The sequence below is a fragment of the Barbus barbus genome (genome assembly GCF_936440315.1).
Source record: "Barbus barbus genome assembly, chromosome: 35".
Lineage (NCBI taxonomy): Eukaryota > Metazoa > Chordata > Actinopteri > Cypriniformes > Cyprinidae > Barbus > Barbus barbus.
In genome coordinates, this window is record NC_136763.1 from 2,329,581 (window position 1) to 2,356,716 (window position 27,136).

The 27,136-nt window shown below is 36.9% G+C and overlaps 1 protein-coding gene across 3 annotated transcripts in view; it reads left to right on the plus strand.

Annotated features, from left to right (window-relative positions):
* Positions 1 to 2,241: 2,241 nt before the first annotated feature.
* LOC306854858 (spectrin beta chain, non-erythrocytic 1-like) overlaps positions 2,242 to 27,136 on the plus strand; it is a 103,153-nt gene continuing 78,258 nt past the window's right edge. For all 3 annotated transcript variants that reach the window (XM_079393117.1, XM_079393115.1, XM_079393116.1), the window contains exon 1: positions 2,242 to 2,372. The gene's annotated coding sequence lies outside the window, so the exon portion shown is untranslated. The remainder of the gene's footprint in view (positions 2,373 to 27,136) is intronic.

Genomic DNA, 27,136 nt, shown 5'->3' on the forward strand with positions numbered 1-27,136 from the left:
TCTTTTCAGAGTTATTTAGTGTTATTTATTACATACTAATAACTATTAGTATGTATTCATATTTTGAATTTTTCATATTTTATATTTTCAGTCTCCATTTAAATTTTAGTTAATTTTTTTTAAGTAATTTTGTTGTGATTTTATGATTTTATTTTTAGTTTTTTTTTTTTTTCTATTGAGATTTGGTTTATTTTATTTCATTTTTCGTAATTTTATTTAGTTTTTTCTCATTTTATTATTATTTATTTAATATTTCTATTAAACTTTGGATTATTTTATTTTAGTTTTAATAATTGTGTTGCGATTTTCTCATTTTATTAAATCCTATTATAGTATTAATATTTACCCCTTCCCTTTTATAGTTTTAATCAAGATTTGGCATATGATTGTCATATTAAAGTTAATATTAATATTTTAAATTAGGCTTTTATTTTTATATTTTCAGTTTCCGTTTAAATTTTTGTTTAATTTTTAGTAATTATATTGTGATTTTTTCATTTTATTTTATTTTGTTTATTATATTTAGTTTATTTTAGTTTTAGAGTTTTGTTGTGATTTTCTCATTTTATTAGTTTTTTATTTATATTGTCTTTATTTCATTTAAGTTTTAGTAATTTTGTTGTGATTTTCTCATTTTTTTATATATATATTTATATTTAGCTTTATTTTATTTCAGTTTTAGTTTGAGTAATTTTAGTAATTTCATCTTATTTTAGTTTAGATATTTCCCAAGACATTTCTCATTTTAATTTTAATTTAATTTAATTTAAAGTTAAGGTTAAGTTTTCCATCTAAGATTTATATTTAATTGACATATTATTTATAATTGTACACGTTATTTATATATGCATATGCTCCATGGTAGTTGCATTGCAGTAATTACAGAATAAAAGGAATTAATAGCAATTAATAGCAAAAAATCTGCCATGAAAATAATGTCACAAAGCAAACAATCTTGATGGTTCTACAAACAGTCTTAATTTTCTTTATGACAAAAATATAATTTATTTGTGCGGTGAAATATGACCCGGACAGCCATTAACTGAGGTGTGTGCTTGTATCCAGATGAACTGTCTCTGTTTTGGTACAAACACATTCTGCAGTGTCTCATGTGTCCCGTCTCACAGCTGCCGTTCCTTTAGGGTTGGATCATGTCGTTTGTATCTCCAGTTGTTGATACTGTAGCTAAATGTTCTGTTGAATAAAAAAAAAAATAATTTAAAGAATTAAAGTAGTATGAATCAATGAAATCTCATACATACATGCATATAATTCATAACCAGGACGACGTGAACGTAAAACAAGAAATGAAAACAGTTGCTGTGGATGAGCTTGTTGTCTTTGGACAGATGATTTCCAGACCCACCCAAGAGGAAGTCATTCCAGTTCTTTACGTATGAAAGGCCTTCTCTTTGAATTATGAATGTGGCTGAAGCCATGTGTATAACACTGCATGTTCTTCATCTGATTGGAGAAGAAACATGTGCTGATGTAAATACTCTGCATACTTACTGATCACTTTATGGACAGTACAGTTTATGCTTTACAAGGTTTATTATTTGATTCAGGAAGAACCTAAATAATAAAAACAATTGCTCACAGCATAGTTGACTTTATCTGATAGCCTGTGTACATTATACAGCTGCGTGGATGTTTTTACTGAAGCATGAGGTAACAAAGAAACATAACGTCTAGCACAATCTTGGTAGGTATTTTATCTGCCATAAAACATCGCGATAAACAACGTTATATGTAACGACATCAAAAGTAGGTCTACGTGCCAAAAGAAACGCGTAAGAGCGCAGTGGAACATGTTTCAGATTAACGCACCTGCTCTCATCGGATGTAAACATCTGTAACGCCATTTGACAACTATTTTTTTCCCGAGGAATACAGAGCATTTTTTTTTATTCAATTAATAGAAAACAGAATTAAACCGCATTTATTTGACAGCGCCAAAAAAAGCCGCTATCACGCTAAACTTATGTGAATCAGTGAGACGGTTCACTAAAAACATAGAATTGATTAACTAAAAAGAATCAAACTATTCCACGCTATGATGGAGGCACTTTCAAAACAAATAGAAAAGTTGGCATCTGAACGCAAGAAATGAATCAGTGAGTCGGTTCGTACAAACGAGCGACTCGATTCACTAAACGAATCAATCTTCTCCTCGCTACTATGACAAAGGCTTCGCTTTCTCGCTGTAGTAGGGCGAGCAGATTCCCCGCCCCTCGTCCCAGTGCAGCAGCTGACGGAGAGGGAGGCAGTGCGCATCGGTCACTCCCAGCGCAGTGTGTCCAGCCTCTCTCTCGCTCATTGCGCGCTGCGGACTCCAAAGGCGGTGAAGTTTATCACGTATTCTTTTATCGGTAAGTACAAACAAACCTTTTATTTTACCCTCAGTTGTTTTATTAAGAACATACAGGCTGAAATGCGCTCGCCTAGACCCGTTTGCCGCAATAATAACAGTGATTTTCTCATAAATACGTGGGTGGTGATGGAGTCCAAATCAGAGGAGTTTGCGTCAATGATATAAATCCAGGTGTATGTAAACGCTGATCCAGATTTAGAGTCCTTAATGCATTCAAATAATCATTATTAGTTAGTGTATGTTATATACAAACAAAGATTGAGGTTCGATGTGGTTATATGATAGTGGGGATCATAGCCGTGAGTTGTGGGATAACGGTACAGTAGAATATGGATGCAAACAGGCGTGGTCAGATCCTGAGGCTGGAGTTTTGCCTTATTCAAAGCGCAGACATGCATTTGCATAACCAGAGGTTACTGTAATCAGTAATCTCACTGTATGGACGTGATTTAGCAGTTTGTGATGCGGTAACTCATCATCTAATGGTATAAATGTGTAAATCTGGCGCGTTACTCTCAGTGACCTGAAATGGATGTTGATCCGGTGCCCATCATCTCACTGCGGTACTCCAAAGAGAAATCATCATTTCACACGTTACTGTTGCGCGACAGAACCGCTGCAGGTTACTAACATCCTTCAATCGGGTTTGTGTTTTCACACTTCAGGCGTCGCGTCGCGTCCGTTTGCGAATGTTAATCGGAGGCTATTCGTAACATTTCCAGCAGTTGTGGATTTAAATTGTGGTAATCGCTTGAGAGGTTGTTTAATAAGGACACAGAGAGTGTTTGTTTGTCATGCTGCAGCACTAATGCGGCCTTGCGTGCTTATTCTGGGCAAGTGCGCAAAAATCGCTCTAAATAAATAACGCACATTTGCGCGTTTACGCACTCGCCACATTAGCGCTTAATGGAAACCATGAGACTAGTGCATCAAAACAGTCGGACATGATGTCATGATAGCACGCATGTAACGCACCGCGAGTGTTTGTGATGTCATAAAGCCACGCGCATGACGCATAACACTGGAATGCAATACTGTGCAGCTGCTCTTTAATAGTATGCACAACGACAGCCAAAATGTTTAAATGCGTTGTTGCATGACCTCATTGCATTGCATGACTCAACAAGTGGCATCCAGTTGTCATTGCAAATATTAAAATGACTATTTTACACTGTAATCCAATTTCAATCTCTTCTTAGCATAAAGGTTGAGTCAAGAAAACGTTAAAAGGCACAGAAAATGGATAGTTAGGAATAGTGCATTCAATTGCGGCTCTATTTTGATGAGTTCTGACTTTCACATGCTGTTTGCATTTATGCATTTAGCTGATGCAATTTGTCAAAGAGCCCAACATTTTCAGCGGTTTTATTAGACAACTAGAAAAGGAAACAAGCTATAGAAATGCAGAGAAAAAAAAGTATTTTTAGTATAAAATGAAGTAGTATGATTTGCTATTGCAAACACAGCCTGAATGCCCTGCCGAGCGCCACGCAGTCCCCATAGTGATTCTGTCTCTCCCAGCAATGTTCACCAGAGATGGCGAGGAGTGCATTGTGTGTTCTGACAGCAGGATATTTCATTGGCTTAATGGTGGGAGGCGTGAGGGGATTTAGAGGTGCTAAAGAAGACCTGAAACTTGCAAATTCGCAGGAATTTAAAGCAGCTCCAGATGGTTTTGTTGGACACCCTGGAGTGACGCTGCTCACATATTACATTTGTTTTTACACTAGAGCCACACCTACTATACATTATGGCCACATTTAGTCTGGATTCACCTGGATATCAAATCTTGAGGACTTTCTGAACTGTTTTTATGCATATGCAAAAATTTAAAATAAAGGTTTCATGGGTGGTTTCAGAGTAATGTCATGGAAAAACCATTTTTGGTTCCCCAAAGAACCTTCCAGTAAAAGAGCCATTTTGAAAACCTTTTTCCACTGTAAAGAACCGTTTATGGTTCCAGGGATGTTAAAGATTATTCATGGAACCATCAATGCCAATAAAAACCATTATTTTTAAGAGTGTAGGCATATGCATTATTCTAGAAAGGCTTCCTCATAAAATGAGCATACTGTTTCTTTAAATGACCTTTTGTCTTTGGATGCATAGAATCATTGGTGTCAATGAGATCTGGTGTGAAACTATTTCTCACTGCAGTCTGAGAACTCATGAAGCATTCTTCGCATTGGTGTGAAATGGCCTTTCATTTGATGCTTCAGTCAGCACCATGTTGCTTTTTGCTCTTTGGAAGACAAATTTGTTTTTCATTTCTTCTCTAATTAATATTTACCCCTTCCCTTTTATAGTTTTAATCAAGATTTGGCATATGATTGAATCAGTTTTATTAGGAAAAGCTTTGGTTCTGGTTGGGCTCTTGGCAGGTTTTCCGAGTGTAGTGGCATTTAAGAGCTTGGCACAGAAAATGCACTCTGCATTCGTTTTTTTTTTTCTCTTGATGTATCAGCTTTATGCACAGACCTATTTGCTCAAGAAGACGTTTTAAGCTTGCTTTACAACTATAGCGTATATATGGCCTTAATCAAACTCTACACAAATGCAAGTGCTTTGGATCTTAATTTTATGCATTGCTTTTCTGAAATGTGTTCATAATGCAACACAAATATGCATCGCCTCAAGAAGCGTTGTTGTAGGCGTCTTCATCTGCAATCAGTTTTCTTGGCTACTTTTCTCTCAGCATGGCACAGCAACAGCTATTAGTTTAAAATAAATTGTTAAAATAGAACTGTTGACATGTTTATAGTTACCGACTTGATTTCTGGAGGTTTATACTGCCAGAACAATGCAAGAATGCATGTTAATGAATTCACCCAAAAAGGAACATTCACTGAATATATTCTCACCCTCAGGTCATACAACATGTAGATGAGTTAGTTTCTTCATCAGATTTGGAGAAATGTAGCATTGCATCACTTGCTCAGTAATGGATGCTCTGCAGTGAATGGGTGCCGTCAGAATGAGAGTCCAAAAAGCTGATAAAAACATCACAATAATTCACACCACTCCAGTCCATCAGTTAACATTTTAAGAAGCCAAAAGCTGTTTGTTTGTAAGAAACAAATCCATCATTAAGACATTTTTAACCGCAAACCTTTGGTTCCAGCTAAAATAGTGAAATAGTGGTCTGATCTGAATCAGAGAGAAATCTGCACAGATCAAGCAGCGTTTACAAGCCAAAACAGCCCCAAAACCGCTCTAAACAAATATGTGGCTGGATTTTGATGTGAGAGACAACAGGAGATGGACTTTTTATCACTGGAGGGAGTGTTATTATGGATTATGAACTCGTATTTTGGCTGAAAACAACTGATTAAAGTTAAAACATCTTAATGATGGATTTGTTTCAGCTTTTAGCTTCACAAGATGTTAACTGATGGACTGGAGTGGTGTGGATTATTGTGATGTTTTTATCAGCTGTTTGGACTCTCATTCTGACGGCACCCATTCACTGCAGAGCATCCATTGGTGAGCAAGGGATGCAAAGCTACATTTCTCCAAATCTGATGAAGAAACAAACTCATCTGCATCTTGGATGACCTGAGAGTTAGTGCATTTTCATAAAATATTCATTTCTGGCTGAACTATTCCTTTAACGTTTGCATGAATGTTAATGCTTCTGACCTATTTGAGTAATGTAACCTTGTTTTGCATGCCATGAAACTGGTTTAAATTGTTTCCAGCTTATTTTAGTTATAGTGCATTGAAGTTTGATTGTTTAGCATCAGTAGGATTCTTGCATTAATCAAAACCCAAGCTCTTTCCTGCACTTCAGTGAATCTCTTGATTCTCTTCAGCGCAGCCAAAATAAGCAGTAGAATTCACAGACTCTCCTGTCGATATTTCCATCATGTGAATGGCTTTCAGTGCGCCAGTCCAATAACAACATCATAGTTTCCCTCCGACACTTCCCAACAAAATGGAGCTTCCACTCAAGAGCAGCGAAGCGTGCAACGACACAATATCCCATGGCTTTTTTTTATAAAAGGATACCTGTTGTATGGTGAGGCTGAGTTCATGTCACAGCACAGACCGTGTTACAGTAGGACAGGTGGAGGGGGTTCAGAGTTTACCATCAGGGGCGTTCTGTGTGCTAAAGAGGGGAGGAGCACTCGAGGTTTGGAGGCTGTAAGTGACTGGGGACCAGCTGTCATGACGGTGGACAACAGGTGAGGGACACATGGTCCCTATGGGTGGCCCCTAGACAGAGAGTACTGTTTGTGTTAGGACTGGGTGATAAAGCTGGAAATTACCATTTTTCTTTAGAAATTAAATTCAGCCTTTTTTGAGACTATTTGATGTAGATTTTAGATTTTGTATTTGCTCTTTTTTTCTTTTCTTTTTTGCAATATAAAATCATAATGTTAAATGCAAAAAGTAAAACAGAAAAATAAACTTAATTAGAAATAATCAAAGCATGATTTTTCCATGCTGTTTATTTTTATTTTTTATTATTATTTTTACAAATCGGACATATGGAAAACATAAATTAGATATTTTTATTAAAAAAGCATTTTAAAATCATTGTAGAATTCCCTGTTCATTTTGTTTAAGCTAAATAATATATTGTAATTTTTTCATATGAACATATTTAAATGCATTTAAGCGATGATTTAAAACAACCAGTAAATCTAGTTTTTGAACCAGTTTGAACATGAATCAGACTTTTTAATGCTATGTAAAAATCATAACACACGAAAAGTTTGAATTTTCTTTTCTTTTTTTCATTCGAATAATCATAACTGATACAAAATAAATTCTAAATTTTAAATGCAAAAGTAAAACAGAAAAAAAAAGGAAATATTCAGTGCATGATTTCCCATGCTGTTTTTCACAAATTGAACACAAGGAAAATTTTAATTATATATTTTTATTAAAAAAGCACTTTAAAATTATTGTGGCATTCACCATGTTGATTCATTATAATAAATAATGTGTGTATATATAGTAACTTTCTCAATCTTTTTCAATGCAGGGCATGTTTTGACATTTTTAACGTCATCTTGAAATTGTAATAGCGACAGATCTTTTCTTTTATCGAAAATGTTGGGCGGGGACTTGCTTCTTTGCATCATTTGCTGATTGGATGTTGAGATGTAGGCGTGGCACTCAAAAATGAGGCGGGTCTAAATGCGAGCTTAAAGGGTGGTGTTTAAACTCACTAAATAATTGTAGAAGTCTCTCATTTCACCGGAAAATCCAGTTTGATTGAACATTGCGAGGCCAAATCGACAACATGCATATAGAAAACAGATAGGGTGAATTGTCATTTCATTCTGAACGAGCACATGCCTGAAACACCCCCTCCTTCGGGAACGGCTCACGTTTTCTCTGTGTTTCTACAGCTGCCGCTCCTCGGGCTGCCTGGAATTTAATTTACGCTCTTATTTTTGGGTCTGAGAGCATCTAACCCAATGGAGGCAGAGGAACTGAAAGCCATTTGTCTGCCCGGCTGCTTTGATATTAACTGCTTTGAGCCCCTTTGCGACCTCAAAGGAAGCAAAACTAATTGCAACGTCCAGTTGTGTCTTTGAGTCCGGGCTGAATGTTGCATTATTGCAGATTGAACATCATTTTCAGAAGTGTTTTGTAGTTTTGAACACACGCCCTGCAGAGTTTAACAAAGGCGTGTGTCAGAACATTCTGTACAGGCTTAGATCACATCTTTATTTGGGATCATTTCCGTAATATTCTGTTTAATGTTCAGATTTCGCTTGAACCAGATGTCCACGGCTCTAACAATTCAAACAAAGCAGTTGCATCAGATCAATGGAGCAAATAAAAGCCATTGGCTGAGGAACTGTTTCCTGTATGAGCGTATGTGTTGGTGTGGATCTCGGGCGATGGCTGATGTGCTTGGAGAAAACAGAGATTGAATTAGAGGAAATGAGGAAAGTCCTGAGGGACTGGGTGAGGTCTGCAGTGCTGGACGTCTCCTCTTTTCTCCTGCTTTCTGCTCCTCCTCTCCTCTCCTCTCCTGGTCATTTGATCCCTTCGCTCTCTGCATCTGAAGTGTGTCGGCTGATGTGTTGCAGGATCATGAGATGATTAGAGAAGTATGAAGCATCGCCATCTCAAAGCTTTTAGAAGCCATTAGAAGTAGCCTCTTGAAAGTACTTCTTCCCAGTGGAAAAATTTATTTTTTCATTAAGAATTATGTTTTAAATGTTTTATTTTATATTTACCATGTTATAGTACATTTATTTAAATTTTATGTTTTTTGCTGGCAAAGTAAAAGTATATACAATTAATTTTAATTGTATATATGGATTTTGGGAAAAATTTAACAAGAAAAATTTGAATTTGCTCGGAGACACAAAACAGTTCTGCTGTGGCTTTGATTGAACTATTTTCGTCAGCTAAATTGAGCAGAAACAGTCAATATTTTGTCTAAAATGTAAGTCACTTAATTTTAACTTCTTGTTTATTGAACTACTATTGAATAAACCACATTGCAATCGTGTTGAAACATTTTGTTCTTGCAGTGTTGTGTACCTAAATCATATATTATAAATGTATTTTCTTTCTTTTTTTACTACTGCAGTATGCATCTATAACCTCCTGTGTGTTCTGTTGCGCTCATTTTTAATTTTTTTTCTGCACGAGTCTCTCACACACACTCGCTCAGGCATCATGAGCCTCATCTGGCACGATATAGATACATTATCAGTTGCCGTAAGTGTGACGTCACAACAGACCGGCTCGGAATCGGCGCATCTCTAATACACAATACACACACGTAAACAAAAACTTTTATTTTAGATGCGATTAATCACGATTAATTGTTGCCGAGCACTAATTTTCAGGGAAAACAGAAACAAAAACAAAAAAAGTAATCTTCACTGAAATTTATATAATGATTTTTTTTTTTTTATTATTATTATGCACAACTCTATTTATTGGCTAAATATTGATAGTGGATAAAGTAAAACCAGCACCCTCTCATGGCAATTCTTAAGTATTTTACATTTTGGTGAATTGGTGGCGAATTTATACACTCTTAATTTTTCTCTAAAAATCATATGTCTCGTTGAATCAAATCATACAAATACATACAAAATTAGCAACTCGTAAAATAGTTTTCTTATGAGATTGGATTGGTGAAACTTACAATGTCTAATTTGTGCGTGAATCATTATTTTGATTCAGCAACACTGATGAATCAGTTCAAGAGTCGATTGGTTCATGAGTCAGCTGGTCTGAATTTGAATAATTCACAAATTAAAAACAACAAGAAATGGGCATTCAGAAGTTTAGTGATGAACCTTAATGCTTAGTTTTTCTCTAAAAACCATCTTTTCATACAAATCGAATCATACAAACAGTTATATTTATTCTGGCCAAGAATCATTCATTTGATTCGATGAAACTGTTGAATCAGTTCATGAGTCAATTGGTCTGAATTTGAATCCTTCAGCAATCAAAAACAAGAAGAGTCAACCAGAGTTGGTACCTTAATGAATGATGTTTGCAAACGCTAATTATCAAGCCCACTATGAAACACTATGTTTCCTGTAGACTCTCTGGCCGAAGCATGCACTGATTTGTCTGGCAGTTTCCAGCTGCACAGTTTAGGCCAGCGTCCAGTTATTGATCTGTCCGCTGTTTTTCCAAGATCCGTTCTCCCATCCGGCCTCACGTTCAAGCTCAAGGTTGAACAGCTGTGCCGTTGCGGGTCACGACCCGACCTGCACCTTAATCAAATCCCGATCCTGAGCCTGGAGCTCCTGAGGGATAAAGCGAGGCTGGAGAGAAGTACTGTGAGACTCCAGTACAGCGTGTCCCTGATTTAGCCAAGGCTGTGTTGTAATCCATATGGCATAGAGCTGTTGGTCAGGTTTGTGAAATAGGCTGGTCGATAGATGCCGATGGGAGTGTTTATATGCCAGGAACTCGCATATGTTTGTATGTTATCTTGAGTTGTCCTTGATGCTTTTAAATGCACTTTCAGCTCTTTGCCAAAGTGCCAAATGCAATTATTAATGCAGTTTAGCTTCTGAAAAGCTTGACAAGTTTACTTGATTCTAAAATACGTCATGTTGGATGCAGTATGCTGGTATCTTTGGGTTTTGCCATTATCAGTTTTGAGATATTAAGCACATACTTTAGGGAGATTTCATATAGTGATGCCATAGAAGAAACATTTTTGTTTCCCACGAGAACCTTTCAGTCATCAGTTCTGACAAGAAAGGTTTTTTTCTTAGTCTGAAGAACATAGTTCTTCATGGAACCGTCAATAAAAAACCTTTATTTTTAAGAGTGTAAAGAGACGCTAAAATTCAGTGGTTTATCAATATTTATTTACTATTAATGCAGAAGGCAATGTATGCCACATGTTTGTTAGACATTGAGAATGAATACACACAACCTGTTTGCTCACAAATAAACTCCACAGAGTAGCTATACCTTTTATTTTAGGGCCCATGGATCAGTTTTGTTTTTCTCTAAATTCATTGCTGTTCATTTGATTTTTTTCAGTATTCTGTGTTTTATGATTTAATACAAATTTACAAAATTGTTCTTGTTGATCTGAATGAAGTCTATAGAATGCAAAGCAATTATGCATTTTTCTAACTGCCTCCGTTTGGAGGTTTTCATCCTTCAAAATGAGGCGTGAAGGAACCGACAGCGCCGAGCATTAGACGGAGGCTTTCAAGGTCACGATGCTAATGTGTAATACAGATTCTCTCTCTCTCTCCCTTTCTCCACTGCTTTTCTCATCTTCTCTGCAGCTCAGCGTTTCAGTTGTATTTTCACAGCTGAGTATCGCAGCAGAATATGTTCGACCGTGAATGAGTTAGAAAAGGAAAAGGGGAAAGGGAAGTGGTGTGTGGCCAAGTACGGTGACCCATACTCAGAATTTGTGCTCTGCATTTAACCCATCCAAGTGTACACTCAGTAGTGAACACACACCCGGAGCAGTGGGCAGCCAATGCTGCAGCACCCGGGGAGCAGTTGGGGGTCCGGTGTCTTGCTCAAGGGTCTCACCTCAGTCGTGGTATTGAGGGTGGAGAGAGTGCTGGTTATTCACTCCCCCACCTACAATCCCTGAGACTCGAACCCATGACCTTCAGGTTACAATTACAGTTACAGGTGTTTATTCCAGCATGAATGATTCCTCAAATCATGTTCAGACACCTAGCGATGACCTAGCAACCAAAACTCCCTGGCAGCTTGCTAAAACTCTTGAGATGTGCTGTACTATATCTTCACATCTGTCTGAGTCGAGGGCCTGGAAAACATGAGGTCATCTGAAACACTGGACACTCACTGGCCGCGCTCCATTGATCTCATGCTTTTCCCATAGTCCCCGTGCATGACTGAAACAGGAAGTGCTAATGCGTGTGTGTCTCTGAATGCTGTTGATTAAAGTGTCCTGTACATTTCCATTACTGCTTGCACTGATTTTTAAAAAGAATCAGCAGGATAGTGAGTTACAGTTGTTGCATAATACATCATATTTTGGCCTAAATTAAAGATTTATGTATGAATTGCATGCATTTGGGTTAAACTTATTGTGACAGTCATACAATTATGCACCAAAAAAAAGAAAAATAATAATAATAATAATAAAAAAATAAAAATCATGGCATAGTTTATTATGAATTATTTCCATCCATTTGATTTTGTTTAAAACATATTTGCAAAATGCATTTACAAATGTTATATTATAATATGAAATTCTATTAATTGTACAAAATGTATAATGTTTGATATTGATAGTATTTTTTACAAAAAATAAAACATATTAGTTTAGTTAGCGATATAATAATAAAAAATATATATATATATATTTTAAATATTTTTCATAATTCGTCTATAAATATTAAACATTTTCAAAAAAGTGTAATGTTTTATATACCGTGTAATTCATATTTATATCTAAATATATAAATCACAAATTTACACCTAAATATTTTTTCCAGTGCACATTGTTGGACTGTGTCTTGTCTAGAGTTTCTGAAGGAATCTCAACAATGTCTGAATCTGAAGGGATTTTCTCATCAAACTGTCCTGTAGTTGAAGTGAATCTCTTGAGTCACGGCTGTGATCATTCACTATTGATTCTGAAGCCGGATCAGATGGCCGGGTCACGTTGTTCTAGAAATGCGAGAAACAAATCAATATGATTTAAAATCTTAATGTAATCTCAGAGTCATTGTGTCGTCAGATAGTTCCTCCTTACCTGAAAGTACTGCAGCATCATCATCATCATCATTCGTCAGCGCAGAAACTCTCTGTCTCTGGTTCTCATTTTACCGGTAAGTGTTTTATTGGCATGATCCAGTATGCATTCATTTTACTAAAGCATTGGCAGGTGTGCTGCGTACAATGAGAAACTAATAGAAAATAATAGAAAGCAACAATGGGATAAATGGGTAATATAAACACGTAAAATATCTATAAATCATTTGTTTGATATTTAATGTGATGATTATTGAATATAAATATAATAGTTTAGCTAGTAATGTAATAATTCTTTTAAATTTGTATTTGAAAAATATTTTATTATATTAAAAAAATATATTTCTATTATATATTTTTAGAATTTCTGGTAATATAAAAACAATATACTACTTTTGTAAATTTAGTGATGTAAAGAGTTTAAATAATATGTTTAAAATATGCTTAGTTTCCGTTTTCATAAACTGATTCAAACACATTAAATTGCATCTTCGTTCAAAAATTTTCACAATTAAATATTGCTCCTTATATAGAAAACTTTTTTTTAATTACTTTCATTAATAATCTAATCATATAAATGACAATAACAAATGTTTGATAATTAAGTTTTATGATTATTATTGTATAATATTGCTTTAATTTATATTAATTATAATAACAATATGTTAGTTATTTTTATTTATTTGTAAATATAGATTTACTTTTTTTTGTTTTATAATTTTCAAAAAAAAAAAGTTCAAACATTTTCTAAAATATTATAAATCCCAAAAATGTATATGGTATTTTATGATTATATTTTCCTAATATATACTTATATAAAATTAGGTTAGTTTTTATAGTTTAGTGATTTAATTCTTAATTTATATATATATATATATATATATAAAAACATGTTTATAATTCATTATATTTTTTTATAATTCAAAATACTATAAATTAGAAATGTGTTTGATATTTTATTAATAATACTGATATTTCATTTTATTATTAACATTTATATTATAATAGTTTCTGTAATGTATATTAATATCTTAATGTGTTAATTTATTTCTAAATGAATATATATTCATATATTTCAGATATATAAATTGGGAACACAGCTGTTGGGTTGAAACGATGGTTCGTGTCAGATTGATATGGAGCTATGGTTAAAAAGCTGAAATATTGCTGTATCACCAGCATATGAATATAACTCAGAGATCTATGTCTTTATGTTTAACGAAGCGCTTTGAGGCGTCAGAGCGAGTGGAAGCACTTTGGTATTTCATATAAACATCTGGCACTTCACTCTGACACTCTGACTGTAAATGTTTAGACGTTTGCTGTTAATGGTTGGTTCCAGTGAAGGTGGAGATCGTGCTCAGCTGCCCTCAGTGAAAGTCAGATTGGAAATGCATGTGTGAGTTTGGAAAAGCCAAGTTAATAGGAGTGTGCCGGGATTCAGTCGTCTGCTTTTAAAAGCATTTGCTTTGTCTTTACGAGTCTGGTCTGGAGATCAACTTTTGGAGATGCGCTGAAGGTTACAGTTGTTAAAAAGTGATTGAAATCTTTGCTTTGTTGACTTTTTTCCTATTAGAAAAACCAAGGTGGTCTAAAACACCAGTATTTTTCCATGTAGTTCTATATTGTATTTCTGTATATTACAGAAAATGTTAATGGAGGAAAATGCCTTTTGCCAACAGAATAGTGTAATATTTTACATCTCGATCAGTTAAAAGCTGATTTTGTCAGGGTTGTGGTTACAGTAGCATATGGATGAGCTCAGATATTGATTTGAAAGGCTACTAAAGGCACACTAAAGAGGTCTGTAGTGTGCCTGAAGAAGGTCTTTTTGTCAGTATCTGGTCTCTTGTATCTGGTTTATCTGAAGGTTCAGAGAGAGCTGGATATTTCCACACTCACAGGGTCAGACCTGAAGAGACTCAGGTCACAGTGCATTCCAGAGCTGGACTCTACATCAGTCTGTTTACAGAGTCTCAACAGATTTAACCCCACACTCAAGAGAAAGAAGGAAGTTCCTTATATTTGTACATTTTAATACTCACAAATTTGTATAGATCCAAAGCAAGCAAGCAATATAATCTAAAAAATAAAATGCATGCAAAAATATGTATGTGCTTATTTAAATAAATAAATAAATAATAATAATAAATAAAAAAAAAAAAAAAAAAATATATATATATATATATATATGAAGTAAATATTTATATTTCGTTTTTTTTTTTATGAATTTCTTGTGCAAAATAGAAGTGTGAAATATAATTTCTTTCTTTTAATTTAGGCATGAAATTTACCTTAATAAATTAATAAACTAAATGAAAAAAATGTAAGAATTTTATAATATAAAAATAGTAAAGTGTAAATTTAAATAACATTTCAGAAATGAAGATGAATGCATGTATTTCATTTCTTAAATGCTATTTTTATTTATTAAATGTCATCACAAATATATAATTTGTCAATACAATTATTAAATTATGCAAATAAACAAATATTTATATTTAAGTTTATTTGTGTTAATTTCTTATAATTTTCTTTTTATATATGTGCAAAATATAAATATATGTAACTATATATAAATTAATGCAAAGTATAATTTCTTTCTTTTAATTTTGGCATGAAAATTGCCTTAATAAAAAAATAAAATAAAACATTTTATAATATATAAAATAGTAAAGTTTAAATTCAAATAACATTTCAGAAATAAGGCCAAAATGTGCATATATTTAATTTCTTGAATGCTATTTTTATTTCTTAAATGTCAATGAAAATATATAATTTTTCAATAAAATGTATAAATGATGCAAATAAATAAATAAATATATTTAATTTGTTTAATGAATTTCTTATCATTTTATTTCTTTTGATATATGTCCAAAGTATATGCAAAAATGCACAAATAAATGCAATATATTTCTTTCTTTCAATTTTAGTCTTTGCTTAGTTTGGCCAAAGCATGTTCTCGAAGGGTTTTGTGAGATTTGCCCCATGCAGAAGCACAATTCATAGAGCTATTTTAGGTTTGCCGGGAAACCTTTGGTCTCTGGTTTAGATTGAAGTAACAACGAGCTCCTATTCTAGCTTGACATTCTGTCCAGCAGAGCGGCTCTCACTCAGACACTGTCCAGAGTCGATGGGCCTCAGGAAGTGATGTCATAATGGAGCTCATTCTCCGGCTGGAGGGACATTCAGAGCTGATGGCGTCTCCAGAGATCTGACAAAAGACAGACGAGCGTGTGGATCTCACTGTCCCTGTGTGTCCGACACACCCAAACACCCGCTGCTGCTCAATATGAGCCCAGTGAAAATAATACAATACTAATCAATCAATATACAGCACATAGTCACTAGGTGACATGCAGTAAGAGTATGAACGTGGAAATGTTCACCTTACAGGAATTTGACATCTATATATCTATTTTCTAAAATATATATATATTTATTTATTTATTTTTTCTTTGTTTTTTTATTATTTTTATTTATTTTTTTAATGAATTAATTAATTTATGTATTATATATGTATGTTTGTTTAATTTTTATTTATTTCCGTTTTAATTATTTATATTTTTAATTTAGTTATTTGAATTTATTTATTATTTTTATATTTTTATATTTATATTAATTAATGTATTTATTCAATTTTTATTAATTTTATTTATTCATTTATTTATTATTTTTCATTTATTTATTAAGTTTTTTCATTTAATTAAAGAATTTGAATTATGATGGAAATGTTTGAGTTCTTATTGAACATCTGAGCTCAGTTTGAGACATTTTTGACATCTCTTCTGGAGAAACATCTTGAGAAGCTTGAGATATTAGTTGTCTGTTTAGTCTCTTTATCCTCTTATAGGAACAGTTGTGCTTTTGCAGAGATCTCACTAGTGATTTGTGCTTCCTGTGAGAGTCCTGAGTGAACTCTTCCTGTGCTCGTTAGCGTCTGTCTCTGCTTAAATTGGCCGATTTGCTTATCTTATGGCCTGGATGGAGAGCGGGGGATTTCTTCACTTTCTCCTGATGCCTCACATCTGTTTGCCATATATCATGCTAGCTACATGCGTTTCACAGAGAACTAAACAATACGTAATAATAAGATCTTTTGGCCCGGTGCCTCTGTAAACTGAATTCTGGCAAAGCTGCGAGTGAATTTGTCCTGAAACTCAAGCAGGACCACATCTGATCTGCTGAGTGTTTGAATTAACATGATTTATGTTTTATTAGTTAAATGAACATTTATTTATGAGAGATGCATGTGAGATACAGTCTGCTTGTGAAAAAAACAACAAAAACAACTGGCTACCATCAAAATAAGAGAATTAAAACAACTTTCTTCATTCTAGTATTTCTAGTTTTCTTATGGTTAAAATTTGGTAAATTTATATACATTTAAATATTAATATTTCATTCATTCAATCATGCATTCTTTCACTTTATAGCAAATGTTGTTCTAGATAGAATATAAACTGTAACAACTTCAAAGTTACAATCTGTACATATTTATTGTAAATATTTATTATATATTTAAATTATATTGTCCGCATTTTAATAACATCAAAAACATAAATAAATAAAAAGTGTGTGTGATGGAAAAAATATATAATTCTTAAAAATAATTATATTCAAAAATATAAAAAAAGATCATATTAAATATCACTTTTCATTTTTATTACTTTTTATTTTTTGATATTACATAATATTAAAAATGTATAAAAAAAGTAAAAAAAATATATATATAATAATGACAATTTCATAACTGGAAAATAATTACAGTAAGTACAAAATAATTATTACAAAATCAGTTTTTAAAGATAATTTTCATGGCTATGTGGCAGATAGATAGATAGATAGATAGATAGATAGATAGATAGATAGATAGATAGATAGATAGATAGATAGATAGATAGATAGATAGATAGAAAAAAATTATATCTCTATAAATAAGAAACATACTTTTTATTTGTTTTTTAAAATAATATTAAAATAATTACAAAATACTTATTATAAAAATAATCTTCTAGAGAGATAATTATCATTGTTATAATAATAGATAGTTTTGCACTGATATAGTGCTGTGCATGCATATTTGAAAATGCTTCTTTTTAATGCAAACGTGCAAATAATAAATAAATAATAAATTCTTAGTAAATTGGTCAGATGTTCAGATTTACATTTCAGCTAAACCTTGCTAATGCAGCTCTAAAATCTTTCCTCTGAATGTTTAACTCTACACACAAACTCTAGATATGTTTTCCCAGAAGCGGTAAGAGTCTGGTCTAGCGTGTCAGTCATGGGAACTTACTAACCCTCTCCAAAGTGCCCAGCTTCCTCTTGATCTTCAGGGACGCGTCCTTATTTTCCTCCAGCTGGCCTCCATAGGGAAAGACAAGGCCTGTACTCCCGTAATCTCACAAGAATAATACTCACATTTATTTTTGTCTCATAAATCCTGAAAAATACCTGGTTTCTCCTCATGTGATCAGTGTGGGAACGTCTCTGTCTGGCAGAGCGATGGCATAACGCTACAAACACTTCAGGCTCAGGATTTAGTTGTGTCTTTTTTAGCAGTTGGTGAAAGCTTTAACATCTGTTGTATGCTCCTCGTGTTGACTTCACACATTCAGGTAATGGATTGAGGTTTTGCACGTGTGTGATGTGTTTCCTGACTGTCGAGGTGATGGGTTTGATCTGCCGCTGTGATCTTTCTGATGGCTTGTGTTCTTCATAATGCAATTATACACAGCTGAGCTTTGGTTTAATGCCACCTAAGTGCTGCTCTAAAGAGATGTTCATGACTCTATGCTTAAGTGGCACCAAAGTACTTCTTTACCAGTTTGAGTGTTTTTTTTTTGTTGTTGTTTCTTTTTAAAAAAGGACTATCAACCAGACTTACATTTTCTATTTGCTGTTTTAATTTTTTTTATTTAATTAATAATTTTTTTTTAATATATATTATAATTTAGGTTCGTCAAATACAAATATATATATAAAAAAATATAAAAAATAATATATATATATATATATATATATATATATATATATATATAAGTACTATTAAAATATAAAAAATAATTACAATGATTGAAAAAAAAATCAATTTTTAAAGCGATAACATTTTATTGCTATAATGCAAAATAATAACAAATTAAAAACATAAATAATCATTATCAAGTCTATCATGCCAGACTTACATTTCCCAATTGCTGTTTTTTTGTAATTTTATATAATTCAATAATTTAAACTTTTCAAATAAAAATATTAGTAATAAATATGTGCGTAAAATATATATATAATATTTATATGTAACTTTTAAAGTGATCCAAAATTATAATTATTAAAAAGATTATATATTTTAAAGAGATAAAACTTTCATTGCTATAAAGTAAATTAGTAAATAATAAAAATAAAAAAATGAATAAATAAATAAAACATTATGTATTTTTTATATAAATAAATAAATAAATAATTTATTATTCATATTTTAGAATGGTGGATAGATGGATAGATAGATGTTTCTATAAAATAGTTCTAATTGATATTAACTGCTGTGGTGTCAGAATTGGTGTGGAAACTGATCTAATGGAGTATGTTGTACAGTGTCACTGGTGTTAATATGAACTGATGAGGTTTTGGTGTCATAATAACCTGTTGTGTGGTTCTGGCTGCTGATCAGACCCAGTTTCTTCTGTTTGATAGCCAGAATCAGATACAGACCAGATGGAGCTTCACATTCGCTCTCGGCGCTTTCTGTTCAGCGTAGGCTGCGTTGTTACTTAGCAACCTTATAATCTACAGAAGAAGCATAGCCTCAGGATTTAACTACAGTATGATCACTGAGATGCTGCTAGTTTTATTTTTATATTCGTTTTTATTTTCTAATTTTATTTTAATTTGTTATAGTAATTTTATTAGTTTCATTGTGTTTTTTTTAAATATGTCCTAATATATAGTTTGTCATATTCAATAGTTTAATATATAGTAATAGATGTAATAGGTATAGTTTAAATATGTAAAAGATATAGTTAAATTTTTATATTTTTAAAACTAAAATTAGTTTTAGTTTTTTTATTTTTATACATCGTTAAATAAAAAAATGCCTTGTCAACTGCCAGAAATAAAATAGGTTTAAGTTTTTTATATATATATATATATATATTATTTCACGTAATATAATTTGTATTACTCTTTTTGGAAATGAATTTTATTTTAATTTGGATGTAAATAATGTCACAAATCCCCAAATAGTTAAGGTCCTAAATTTTATTTTTGTCACAAATCTGGTCTATGAACTTCCGTTCACTCACCACCAGGTCATTCGCTCACCACATTGACTCTTGCACTACACTAACTGTTGCACGTCACCCCCGGACTACAATTCCCATCATCCATTGCACTGACGACACACAGCTGATTGCACTGATCACACAGCTGATTCCCATCACACACCTTACTTAAACCTTGGACTCCCTCAATCAGATCGCAGAGTATCGTCTAGTGTGTATCACTCTTCTAGGGATAGCTACTCTACAGAGTCCACGTCGTTCTCATAGTCTTGCCTTGTCTGTTTTCTAGTGTTTTGATTCTTGCCCGTGGTTCCTGGATGTACCCTTTGCCTTGCCGTTAGGACTCTGTTTGCACCTCGCTTGGACTATTGCTCGTGTATCTGGATTATCTCTCTGCCTTGCTCTGTTGGCTAGTGTTTGCCGATCGTAGACCCACGCTTGCCCTAGGAATACTCTTTGTCTTGCCTGTGTTGTACCTTTTTGCCATTGCATGAACCTTGCTTGTTCTGTGACCACTTCCCTGAATAAAAACCTTGCAAATGGATCGCCTCTCATCTCGTCGGTTCCGTAACTATATATATTTTTTTTAATTCTATTTTAATGAAAATGTCACAATCCAAAAAACGTTTAAGGTCCTAAAAATGTATTTTGTTTTATTTTACAAACTGGATTTTATTTTACATGCAATCTCATTGATATTAATGCAAAATCATAATGAAAGAATACAGGATGTTTTTTAGACATTTATTTAGTGTATGTTTTGGAAAGGCATTCTGATCATCCGGTCAGTCAGGCATCTGAGCACACCCAGACTCTCACAGCTGACCGGTGCTACAGAAGCACAGATATTTCAGCTACACCAGCGCCAGGCTGCATGCCACACATAGCAGCATATCAGCCGTTTGATGAGCGTTCTGCTCCTGGCGCTTCTGCAGTGAGATGTGTGTGTGTGTGTGTGTTAGGGATGCAACAATACAGTTAGCCTATGGTTCAATACATACCTCGGTTTTTTAACCACGGTTTTCGGTTCCGTTCCAAAGGACTGGCACATCAGAGTGTTTTTTGCAACAAATTAACAAAAAAAATCCTGTAAACTTCTGTACACTGGAAAAAGCGTGGATTGTTTTGTCTTATTTCTTTTGAGGTATTTTTTCGGATTTTTACCCAAAACAGGATAGATTGGCCATTGAGCGCTATAAACACATGTAATGTGTTTCATTCATACTGGTAGCCAGAGGGTGCCCTCGCGCAGAATATCCACATATGCATCATGGAAGTAACAGAACTGATGACACTCCAGGAAAGCGCATGGTTTGCACAGTTAATGTACTACTGAAGCCGTTGCTCTAATTTATGCTGTCTAAACCACAGAAAAAAGTGTGTGTGTGTGGAGTGTGCATGCGTGGGCTGTATCAGGGTGGAGTGTGTGTGTGTGTGTGCGTGCGTGGGCTGTATTGGGGTGGAGGGCTTCAGCAGAATGCAGGATTCTTCCCACTCGTCCATCAGCGGGGCAGCGTAATGTCAGCGTAACCTAGGCAACGCAGATCTCAGTACTGTCCCACGCACTCGGGCCTGCATTCTGTGAGAGCAGCTCCTGTACAAATATCTCCATGGCAACCACACTTTCTGCCAAAATACCATAGTTACTATAATTATTACTGCTTTAGACGAAGAAAGCATCAGTGTTACTGTTGCTCATGCTAATGTTTTCCTCAGAACATGTACAAATCTGATTGTTATTCATGTCAAATCATCATAAATGAACATGGGGTCTTTTAATACACATTTTTCTGTTTCCCCCCTTCATTTTTCATGTTTCTTAAATGTGTAATAAGCTGTAAGAATAACAATTGTGTCAGATTGGCAGTATCATGGGAACCAGAGTTTCCTCCAAAATAACACATACTCATATTGTCAGGGTTGTGGGGAGAAGGGATGAGGCGAGGACTCAGTACTGCAGAGAATGGGCTTTATTAATAAAAAATAAACAAAACCAACCAAAACTACCCCGTAGGGGAAAAAAAGGACAGCTGGCAGGCTTGGCAAGGCAGGACAGGACAGGACAGGGCACGACAAGGCAAGGCAGGATCAGCACACGGGAAATTACGACGACGAACTGGCGCAGGACTGCAAACACAAGGAGATTATAAAGGGAGCAAATGAGGGTAATGAGGTAAACAGGTGGGGAAAATTAACCAATAATTAGGAAACAAGGTGGGTGGGGTCAAGACAATTGACATGAGCACATGGCACATAGAACCAAACAAGACAAGCCATGTGCTCACACAAAACAAAAACACAAGCACATGGCCAGCAAAACAAATCACTAGCCATGTGCAAGACAGGACACGAACACGCAGCTAACGAGGAGACTCATAAGCTGCATGTTCACAAAACATGACAAACATGAAAGCACAGATCAAAACAAAACAAGAAAAACACAAACAAAACACACACACAGACAGAGGACAGGGGAGCGCACGACCCGAGCAAACTCGAAATCGCACGCTCCCCAGCAAGAACAAACCTGGAGCGTGAGTGTCCGAACCCCGACACGTAAACCAGAACAGAGTCTGAACAAGACAGGAGTGCCGGGATCCGAACACCACGCCCCAACATGAAACAGAGCACGCAGACAAGAGAGTGCGCAGCTCGAGCACACTCGAAGCCACGCGCTCACCAGAAAACAAGACAAGAAGGGAGTGTCAGGGCTCCGTCACAAAACCATGAATAAACTAGACCGAAGTGACAGAACCCTGACACTACCCCTCCCCAAAGGGACGCCACCTGGCGTCCCTAAGGAGGACATCAAAAACAAGACAGAAACATGACAAAAGACAAGACTAGTACAAACCTGAGAACACAAGACAGACAGGGGTCAACACACAGAGACAAGGTAGGGTGGGAGGGGGGGAAGCCAAGCCAGTGCCAGAAACTAAGCCCAGGAAGTCTTTAGGATGGTCCAGGGTGGGACGGGAGGGTTGAGCCAGGGAGGCTCCAACAGTTCTGGAGTCCTGGCTGAGGGCCAGGGTGGAGCTGGAGGGACGGACCAGGGGGGCTCCAGCCTTTCAGGAGTCCTGGCTGCGGGCCAGGGTGGAGCAGGAGGGACGGACCAGGCGGGCTCCAGCAGTCCAGGAGTCCTGGCTGAGGGCCAGGGTGGAGCTGGAGGGACAGACCAGACGGGCTCCAGCAGTCCAGGAGTCCTGGCTGAGGGCCAGGGTGGAGCTGGAGGGACGGACCAGGCGGGCTCCAGCAGTCCAGGAGTCCTGGGTGAGGGCCAGGGAGGAGCTGGAGGGACGGACCAGACGGGCTCCAGCAGTCCAGGAGTCCTGGCTGGGGACCAGGGTGGAGCTGGAGGGACGGACCAGGCGGGCTCTTGCGCCTCTGGAACCCCGGCAGGAGGCCAGAGCAGGACCAGCAACTTGGCAGCCGACAAGGCCATCAGAGAAAGGAGCTTGGCCGGCGCTGGCAGGCCAAGGAGGTTGAGCGGAGCCGGCAGGGCAAGGAGCTTGAGTCTGGGCAGAGACTGCAGGGCAAGGGGCTTGGGCGGCACCGGCAGGGCAAGGGGCTTGAGTCTGGGCAGAGACTGCAGGGAAAGGAGCTTGGGCGGCGCCGGCAGGGCAAGGAGCTCGGGCGGCGCTGGCATCAGGGCAAGCCGCTCGGGTGGGGCCGGCAGGGCAAGAAGTTCTGGTGGGGCCGGCAGGGCAAGAAGCTTGGGTGGGGCCGGCAGGGCAAGGGGCTTGAGTCTGGGCAGAGACTGCAGGGCAAGGAGCTTGGGCGGCGCCGGCATCAGGGCAAGCCGCTCGGGTGGGGCCGGCAGGGCAAGCCGCTCGGGCGGGGCCGGCAGGGCAAGCCGCTCGGGCGGGGCCGGCAGGGCAAGCAGCTCGGGCGGGGCCGGCAGGGCAAGCAGCTCGGGCGGGGCCGGCAGGGCAAGCAGCTTGGGTGACTCAGAGATGGCCTCCTGGCCAGCAGAGGGCTCTGGAACGGCCTCCAGGCCTTGAAGGGTGGAAGAAGCCTTCCTCCTGTTCCTCCTCCTCCTCCTCCGTCTCTGAGAGTGGGGAACTGCTGCATCGCCGTCGGGCGATGCTGGGGGCTCTGCAGCTTCATCAGCCGCCGCTGGGGGCGCTGCAGCTCCGTCGGTCGCCCCTGGGGACGCTGCAGCTTCATCAGCCGCCACTGGGGAAGCTGCAGCTTCGTTGACCACCACCTGAGGTACACCAGCCTCCTTAGCTTGGGAACGGGCCAGGAACTCCACCCATTCCCAAAAAGTCAGGTGGTCCAGCCCCCTCATCCTCCACCAGTTGAGGGGCTCGTCAAGGGCACTGTTGAAAAGATCCTTGAGGGCCGGATCATTGAACCCCAACCCCTCTGCAGCACCACTGAACTCCAGGGCGAACCTCCTGACATCAGTGCCCTGTTGACGGAGGGAGCTCAGGGCCTTGAACTGGAGGATGCGTTGGTAGAGGGGGCTGGAGAGAGTGGAGGGTGGTGGATGGCGCAAGCCCTTCCTCCGCTGAGTCCTCATCTGGCTGGTTCGTTCTGTCAGGGTTGGGTGCAGGGATAGAGCGAGGACTCAAATGCAGGAGGAAAATCGGGCTTTATTAATTATAAAATAAAATAAATAAACAAACAAAAACTACCCCGTAGGGGAAAACACACTGGCAAGGCTTGGCAAGGCAGGACAGGACAGGACAGGGCACGACAAGGCAAGGCAGGATCAGCACACGGGAAATTACGACGACGAACTGGCGCAGGACTGCAAACACAAGGAGATTATAAAGGGAGCAAATGAGGAGGGTAATGAGGTAAACAGGTGGGGAAAATTAACCAATAATTAGGAAACAAGGTGGGTGGGGTCAAGACAATTGACATGAGCACATGGCACATAGAACCAAACAAGACAAGCCATGTGCTCACACAAAACAAAAACACAAGCACATGGCCAGCAAAACAAATCACTAGCCATGTGCAAGACAGGACACGAACACGCAGCTAACGAGGAGACTCATAAGCTGCATGTTCACAAAACATGACAAACATGAAAGCACAGATCAAAACAAAACAAGAGAAACACAAACAAAACACACACACACAGACAGAGGACAGGGGAGCGCACGACCCGAGCAAACTCGAAATCGCACGCTCCCCAGCAAGAACAAACCTGGAGCGTGAGTGTCCGAACCCCGACACGTAAACCAGAACAGAGTCTGAACAAGACAGGAGTGCCGGGATCCGAACACCACGCCCCAACATGAAACAGAGCACGCAGACAAGAGAGCGCGCAGCTCGAGCACACTCGAAGCCACGCGCTCACCAGAAAACAAGACAAGAAGGGAGTGTCAGGGCTCCGTCACAAAACCATGAATAAACTAGACCGAAGTGACAGAACCCTGACACATATACTCATCAATTATTTATTTTGATTAAGAAAGCACTACTTTTGCTATTGCTCTTACTAATATTTTCTGTAAAAATCTAAAATAGTGACAAGCAAAAGTCTAATTGTTAGTCATGTAACAAATGTGTTTTTTTTTATTTTGTTAATTTAATTTGAATGAAAATGTCACAGTCCAACATATGTAAAAATATCAATTTTTATTTTATTTTATAAAAATGTAAAAATCTAATTATTCATGTAAAATCATATATTACCATGGGATCTTTTTCAAACACACGTTTCTCATGTTTTCTCTACTGCTTAAAAAGCTGCAAAAATCATAATGTTTTAGATGGTAATATCATAATCTATTTCAAAGTACCATAGCATTCCCAGCTGATACCACAGTATTGTTTTTTACCAAGTACTGCAGTAAAATTGTGATACATTTGTATTTACCACTATTGTAATCAAAGAAAGGTACTAAAATGACAAACATTGTGGAAGCTTCTATGAGAGATTAATTTACAGTGAATCACATCTCAATGTGGTAAATATGGTATTTTGGTGGAAACTATTGACTTAGAACAACAAATGATGTGTTATCATGGCTTTATGGACATTTATGTTTATAATACAGTGGCAGAAACTGTGATAGTGTGAAAGCTGAAGTATTATTGTGAAAGAGTTTCCCTTCTCGTACAGTAAATAATGCATGTGGATTTAAAATATTCACATTCTGTGACATTCAGAGAGGACAAACTCACAGAACTGAGCTGTTATGAAACAGAGAAACACATTAACATGGTCCAGACAGCTTTATGTGACAATGAGAAAAAGCAGCATTGTGCCAGTTTGGTGGGTTTCCACACAATAAGGCTCTTTCACTCATTTGGAAACACTGAGGTTTCCAAGGACGCTGGCTGCCATGGAGATTCACACATCAACGTTTAGAAATGAAGCTCTGCTCATGTGAAGAAATCAAAGGAAACACGCCTGGCTCGCAGTTCAGCCCAAAATCAAAGAAAAATGATATTTTGCATTATTTATATTTTTTATATAAATTTTTATTTTTTGCATTGTGCATTATTTTTTTGTGCATTGCATTACTTTTGATCACAATTAATGATTTTATTCTGCAAATTATACATCATGGTAGAGTTTGTAGTACTCTATTTTCATTACTGTTATATAAATTGGAATGATATCACAATCCAAAAAAGGTTAAGGTCCTAAAATATGCATAAATGTATTTTATTTTATTCAAAATCCCCCCCAAAAAATAATGCAAAAAAAGTGTTCAGGTCCTAAAAATGTATGCAATATTATGCATTTTATATTATTTTTATTTTATTTTAATGGGAATGCCGCAATCCAATCAAAAAGGTTAAGGTTGTAAAATATTCAAAGATTATCAGATACTCGTGTTTTTATAGCTGCCATCTGAGTCACACAAGCTAAAGCCCTTCATGACATCTCTTCAGACATTCACCCTGCAGATCCGGTCTGTTGAAATCTCTATGCAACACACATTCATTAGTTTGAGGCCAGTCTTTGTTTTCGTGTGCCGCTGCCCCCTGCTGGAGGTCACATGCGTCGGCCTCCTGCAACCAACAGGCCTCAGTTTCTCAACGCATCTCAATCCGATGAGCAGCGCAAGCTTTTATGCGTCTCCCGTCATGATTCTTGGCTCGAGCCGGTCACTAAAACACAAAGCTGTCATATCGAAGCCCCGCTTATTCCTGAGAAGCATTTACATGAAACCCTCTGGCCCGAGTTGAAGTTTCCGGATTCATACTCGTTCATAATAGCTGCTTTACTGTGTTTCTCAGAGGGGTTTTGGTCGTTTCCACCTCATGGGGAGCGAGAGGGGGGCAAAAAACAAATGAAAGCGCAACAGAGGGC